The sequence below is a fragment of the Limulus polyphemus genome, unplaced genomic scaffold (genome assembly GCF_000517525.1).
Source record: "Limulus polyphemus unplaced genomic scaffold, Limulus_polyphemus-2.1.2 Scaffold105, whole genome shotgun sequence".
NCBI classification, from domain to species: domain Eukaryota; kingdom Metazoa; phylum Arthropoda; class Merostomata; order Xiphosura; family Limulidae; genus Limulus; species Limulus polyphemus.
The window spans coordinates 513,005-520,492 of NW_013665715.1; positions in this window are offsets into that span (position 1 = coordinate 513,005).

Genomic DNA, 7,488 nt, shown 5'->3' on the forward strand with positions numbered 1-7,488 from the left:
TCAGAGCAAGTGTAATAATCAGGCTTTAACTGCAAGATATATATAAAATATTTTATCAATAATGCGCCTTGTATGAAAGGTGCTGTGCATTAGTGGTCAGAGCAAATGTAATAATCAGGCTTTAACTGCAAGATATATATAAAATATTTTATCAACAATGCGCCTTGTATGAAAAGTGCTGTGTATTAGTGATCAGAGCAAATGTAATAATCAGGCTTTAACTGCAAGATATATATAAAATATTTTATCAATAATGCGCCTTGTATGAAAAGTGCTGTGTATTAGTGATCAGAGCAAATGTAATAATCAGGCTTTAACTGCTAGATATATATATATATAATATTTTATCAACAGTAGGGAATGTATGAAAACTGTGTATTAACCATTAGAGACATACTATAATTACGGCTTTGGTTATCGCTTTAATGTGGTGTGATAAACGTGGTATATTAAGAAAAAGGTGTTCACAGAGACTGACATTTGAAGCGGACAACCTGTATATAGAAGTAGTTTAAAATGAAGTTATATCAGTCTGAACTTGTTCAAAATGAACTAGTTTACTCGTAAGAAAAAACATTGGTTCCCAGTGCAGTTGTTCTGTCATTGTCTCTTTATATTTTGACGGTACAGATATTTGTATTTAATGTCAAACAGTTGAACTGCAAGGCACTTCATTGTTGTGAGCAATATGCAAGGCCACCCTTACGGCGTTTGGAAACTCGCTGGCGTCCTGCTGTCCTGAAAGTGGGTTGAATCAGACTTAGGCCGTTCTCAGTAAATGATTATTGGAACGCTTTTGCTGGTGTATTAATTAACAAAAGCGCCCGACTACAGTATTATGCACACAGGGCCTGGGCCTCTAATTCTTCGGTGCATAGAACTATTTGCTCGTAACAAGAAGCACCACCCGACTGGTCAGAGCTGAGATTCCAATTTAACCCCTGGTGAATCTGCCCACGGCACAGTCGCATGCCAGCGCCGCCTTTCTGTAAACGGCTGGTTGTCCATGATAAACGAGCTGTATTCGGGAAAAAACAACTACGTGCTGAAGTTACCGACATCTACTATAAATTCGGCAATCGACAGCGCGGCAGAAAACAAACCAAGGTAGTAAAAGAAAAACACTGACGTAAGTAACTTAGCTAGGCTGGTGTAATGATCATACCAACTGAATTACAAGTATTTTACTTAAGACTTGCTGCAGGCCTAAACGCTCGACGATTGAATTAAGTGAAGACATAAATGTTGATTATTGACTTAAAATAATGAATCTTTTTTTCTCTAGGAGCTATTTAGTTGGAGAAGAAAACCCCTGCCGACACTAAATACCTTATATACAACTCAAGAATACGATACTAACGAACTGATTATGTAGTGAAATTTCCTGGTGGGTGCCCCCTGCATTAAGTGGTAGGTTAATAATGGGATTCAAGTATTTTCGAAGCTTGTTTCATAACACGGAAAAAAAAGAAAAAGAAGCTATTTTTCAATAATAACTTAGTAAAATCACAATATTTAAGTCCTATGTCAGTGGACGGAAGTTTAAAAAAATCTTGGAATAAATACATGTTAGACATGTAGGCATTAAAGTATTTTGTTCGGTTTATTTATTAGTGCATTTTATTTTTGCATAAATGTAAGTAGTCACAATTTTGAATATGCAAATATATACGACTATAAACGTCCAAATGCCGTAATATTTTGATTTTAGGTTAGGCTTGTCAACGAAGCATAACGAAGTTAGCAGCTTATAATAATAAAGTTGCTGTTGGACATTCAATAAATCAACGTGTGATAACAACTTTATCTTCGTATTTATAGTCTATTTTATTTTAGATCATTTAATTATATCATTAAATTCTTAGCAAAAGCTTATATGCAAATGTAACTGTAACTTCGCTGACAACAGGTGAGCTACATTTGACCCAGAGGGTGAATGAATATTTTAAACGACATCCAGACAATTTTTTTTTTCAATTTTATCAACAATCGTATTAGCTTTATACTAGTTTGTACGTTTTATTATACATACAAACAGATACTATTGAATTACATGAGTGTTTCTTTAAAAAAAAATATTCAGAACATTGGAGTTCTATGTGGACATGGAAATGTTCCCCTTTTATTAAATATTCTTTACATTTAACATGTTTACATTTTCGGGGGGGGGGGGGTTCGAATAAATGAAACAATATAATTCCCAAATGGATAAAAAATTATTTGATATTCGTTTATTGGTTTATTACAAAGAACATTCACTCTATAAAATTCGGAATAAAGAAATTATGAATGACGAATTGGTGATTTTGTTTGTTTATCTTCAACAAAATGGGTATTCACTTTTTAATATATCGCTTTGTTTTCTATTTGATTTCTGTATTATTTTCATACAGCACACCTTGAATAAAAACATAACACTAACAGTAGTGATCATCGAAGGCATGGCTTGGTGGTTAGGGTACTCGACTCGAAATCTAATGGTTATGGGTTCGAATCACGTCTATGAATATGCTCACCATTTCATCCATGGAGGCATTATAATGAGATGGTCAATTCCAATAGCTAGCGGTGGGTAGTGTTGACTAGCTGCCTTTCTTCTAGTTTATCACTTCAAAATTAGGAACCGCTAACGCAGATAGCCCTCGAGTAACTTTGGCAGAAAGTCAAAACAAATAAACAAGAAAGCATTGGTTCCCCCTCTAAAAAACAATGAATATATAAAGAACAAACTAGTCCATAAAATTATATAAGCAAGCCTCTTTACTATGCATTTGTCACAATAAAAGTTATTTTGTCAAAGAACTGTCATTGTGAAGAATAACGTGAACCTAGTAAGACTTAGGCCATGTGTGAAGACTTGTGTGGGCATATCAAAACTTGTCATAACAGGTTAAAAATACAATGAAAGACATTTGTGTAAAGAACAAAGGATACTCATTTATCTTGTTTTTCTTTATATTGTTTGCACGTTCTATGAAAGGACAAATTCTAAGCAATAAAAGTTTCCTCTAGGTTAGACTAACTTCACGCTCTTCCAGTTCTCTACAGTTTTATTTTCCAACGTTTAATTAAGTGCTTTCTTCTGTATGTCCCATTAAATACTGTACACACTACACAGAATGCTATTTTTCCTTTATCTGGAGAACAATGTTTTCGGTTGATGCATTGTAGTTGAACTACAAAACCAAGTTATAAAATCGCCTGCAAAGCGTTATGTGTGTGTGTCTGTGGGATTATAAAATTATACTTATTGTTAGTTGTCATACTGTTCCCTAATATCTTAAGGTGGCTTCAATTTTTACTATGTAATGTTAAATGCTATACTTGCTAATAAAACCAGACAAAAAAATCTCCAAAAAACAATTCAATTCGTGTATAAAATTGCAAAATAGCTGAACAGCTTTTCTTTTATTGATGTCAATAAACAACCACTAATACATTTACAGATATAATAAGTATTTCTGATAAAGTGTATTTACATACTATGTCGTTTTTTCTGGAGAAATAATTTGATAAAAATAAATCTTCTGATAATAACTGTGTTTCTGAAAGTTTAAAATGAATGATTGATCTGCAAATAAACAAATTTATAATTTTGTTAGACAGCAGTGTTCGAGATAAAATCGTTTACAGAAAAGCAACTCTTTTTAAAAATAGTTTGCTACGTAATTATTTTTTCAGCACATATAACACAAAACGTCGAGTAATGTGCCATAAAATGTCTAATTCTTATGCAAAAGAAGAAACAGGAGAAAAAAAGTCCTTTCACAAACCACATCGTAACGTTTGAGAAGATAAATCTTTCCTATTCAAATCTAATATTACAGCAGTTTATTACAGACACGAAGTGAAACAATCGTTTTTAGTTTGGTCACACCTTTTGTCATTGTAATTACTGTGAAAGAGTTGTGCACATTTGTTTGAAGAAGCGATCAGTAAGAGAAATTATAACCTATCTATATGATACTTTTCACCTTGTACTACTATAACTGGTTCAGTCGATGTGATGTTATCCTTGACCATGTTTATTATCCTCTATAGCATTTTTTTCTTACGTTATATATATGCACACATATATAATAGCTTTCAAACTATTGATTACTTTAATTGTTAATAGGTGATTAAATCAGCACTATAAAAGAATAATGAATTAAATATCGCATTACCGGTCCAGTTTGTCAACTTATTGTAATAGCGGATAATGTCTGTGGTAATACCACTCAAATGCTTTGGGGATATTCCATCTATCAGACAAAATCCAAACGCTGATGTTAATCTAGTCAGTCGCCATGGCTAATCGATTATATATGTACGAAAATCAAATAAGTGTACGAAGCTGAGTGCTTACACTCACAACATCTCAGCTTCTGCTGCCTTTCACTGGCTATAGCCAGTTGTGTGAAGGCAGTTATCCTAAAATTTCTTGAAGTAGAAATTAAATCACCCTAACATTTATACTAATTAAGTTTCCACATTTTGTTGCCGTCTGAGCTGGCAAATGGGGCTTTATATTTAGAATTTACACAATATACTCCAAACTGAGAAAACTAAAAAAACGAGGATATTATGTAAGTAAAAGAAAATTAGAATATTCTCAATTGCATAAGTATTCAACCCCTTTGCTACGGCAATCTTAAGTCAGTTCAGGTGCAAAGGATTAATTTGAAATGTCACAAAATTAGTGTAATGGTCTCTGTATGTGTGTAATTAAAGTGGTTTAACTTGACTTCAGAGTAAATTCATTTGTTCAAGCTACAACTCACATAGTGATACGACAAACCAACCATAAAGACCAAGCAGCTTTCCAAACAAGTCAGGGATAAAGTGGTAGAGAAGCACAGATTTGGAGAAGGTTACAAGAAAATTTCAAAGTCATTGATTAACCTTTGAGTACGGTGAAGTCCACCATTAAGAAGTGGAATGTGCTTCATACCATCCAGTCACTACCTAGATCAGACCGCCCTTCCAAACTAATCAGACGTGCAGTCAACAGTGACTTTGAAAGATTTGCAAAGTTCCATGTTTGGAATGGGAGTCAGTGTTCATATATCGATATCCCGGTCCGTACACAAAGCTGGCCTATATGGGATGGTGGCAAGAAAGAAGCCATTACTGAAAAAGAATCATCTTAAATCTCGTATGGAGTTTGCAACAAAGTACGTAAATGATACTGTAGAGGTGTGGCAGAAGGTTTTGTGGTCAGACTAGAAGAAAATCGAGATTTTTGGTCTAAATTCAAAGTGTTACGTTTGACGAAAACCCAACACAGCACATCAACCAGGCAATACCATCCCAACTATCAAGTATGGTGGTGGAAACATGTTATGGGGATGCTTCTCATCAGCAGGAAATCTTGTCAGGATTGAGGGGAAATAGGTGGGGCAAAGTACAGGCGAATCCTAGAGGAAAAACCTACTTGAGTCAGCCAATAATCTAAAACTGCGTGGAAAATTCGCACTTCAGCAGGACAATGACCCGAAGCACAAGGCAAAAGCCACAGTGGAGTGGTTTCAAAAGAAGGAAATAAATGTCTTAGAGTGACCCAGTCCAAGTCCTGACTTGAATCTAATAGAAAATGTGTGGCGAGACTTGGAAATTGAAACCAATAAACGATCCCCAACGAACTTATCAGAATTGAAAAAATTTTACCAGGAAGAATGAGCACATATTACACCATCCCATTGTCAAATTTGGTAGAGACCTATTCAAAAAGACTGATAGCAATAATTGCTGTTGAAGGTGCTTCCACCAAGTACTGGCTTAGGGGCTGAATACTTATGAAATCAGAAAATTTCAATTTATATATTTTCTTTGCAGTTTGATCATTAGAGTTTTGAATAATAACAAGTTCATTAAAAAATGTTTACATTATTTGTATTTCGTCAAAATGTAACATTATTGATAGGGGGTGAATACTTTTGTAACGCACTATACAACTGATGTTAATACAAGCCATTCTTCAAAATTGTTGAAGTAAATCACAAATATTATCTCACAGTAATTAAAATGTTAATCATAACACAGATACAGAAATACTCTAAACACACATCATTATGCGTTGATGTTTTCTTAGGCAAGAATTCCAGCGTTGAAGGATCTTACTTTCATCCTTATGTTCAGACTCTCTTTCAAATGTTTCATCCGAGCAATAGCGTATTTGCGCCATCTCGTGACAACAATATGAAACTCTAAATAATTATGAGCGTTTTCTGATTTCAGGAAGGACTCGATATAGAACCTGACACGTCACCGTATTTAGGCAAGAGAAGAAACTAAAACATAATCCATGTTTTTATTTTGTTTATTTGCTTTTACTAGTAAATCTTGAATCTTCTTTTAGAGTTTAACAGTTTCACCCAGACTTAAACATTATAAAATCCATTTGTTAATTGTATTCCCCTTTAAAATTAGAAGTGAAAATTACCTTTATAGTAGTTTAGTTCTTTATTATGCATTATCGAAAAATAATTGGAAAGTAAAAGGTAGAATGTGTTTACAATTAAAATTGGTCACTTTAAGGAATAATAGATTGGGTGTTTTAACCTTTATAAGTAAATCATTACATCGTCACTTCCCCAAATCTCTTCCAAATCAATCATTCCACCAAGTGTCATTACACTGACTAAGATAACTACAGGTACACAGATCAAAGTATATCGTTTAAATTTTAGCTGTTTAACATAACAAAATACTACTTCTTTGCTATTTTAATTTATCGATAAACTCCCATCTGTCTTACCAAGTTGTTGCTAGTCATGAAAGAAGGATGGTCTGATGCTACAAGTGTTCTCTTTCTGTGGTTCCTTAGCTAGTTTTAGTAATCTTTATCACATCATTATTGTTTCTAAAAGTTGGAAATCTATCTTTTCATCTTCCAGTTTTTTTCATTGGTTGGCTGTTTCTAAACAGGTAAGCCCTGCAATTTTTTTCTGTTCCAATTGCTGGAGAATATATCATCCAACTCACGATTGATTTAAAACACCTTGATACATTTATACTAACTTTCTAAGTTAAACTGTTGTGGAGTGCGTGAGCCTTTTAGAAAATTAAAAAATTTACTCAGTTTCTCCATAAGTTTTTAGTGTATTATAATTCCGACAAGAAAATCTTCAGTAGTTTTTTGATGAGCTGAACAATAAATAGGACTTGCAGCGGGAAGAAATTTGTTTATGACGTCTGTATAAAGTGAACATTTAAAACATAGAAACAACGTACTTCCGCTTCTGTTTACTTGATCTGTATTTGATTAAAGTATTTTCTTTTCTTTCAGATCCCAAATGATTTCCCTACGTGAGGATATTATCAAGATTATTTGACAATTTTATATCATTTTATTATGATAGTAAAAAAAAGGCATTCTGCCAACTAAATTTAAATATTTTTGTCGGAAATATTTTATTATATTGAGATAGGCGTATTTGTCATGATTTCGTGCAGCCTTAAAATCAAAATAAACACAACAATAACCCATTATACTCTTCTACATGA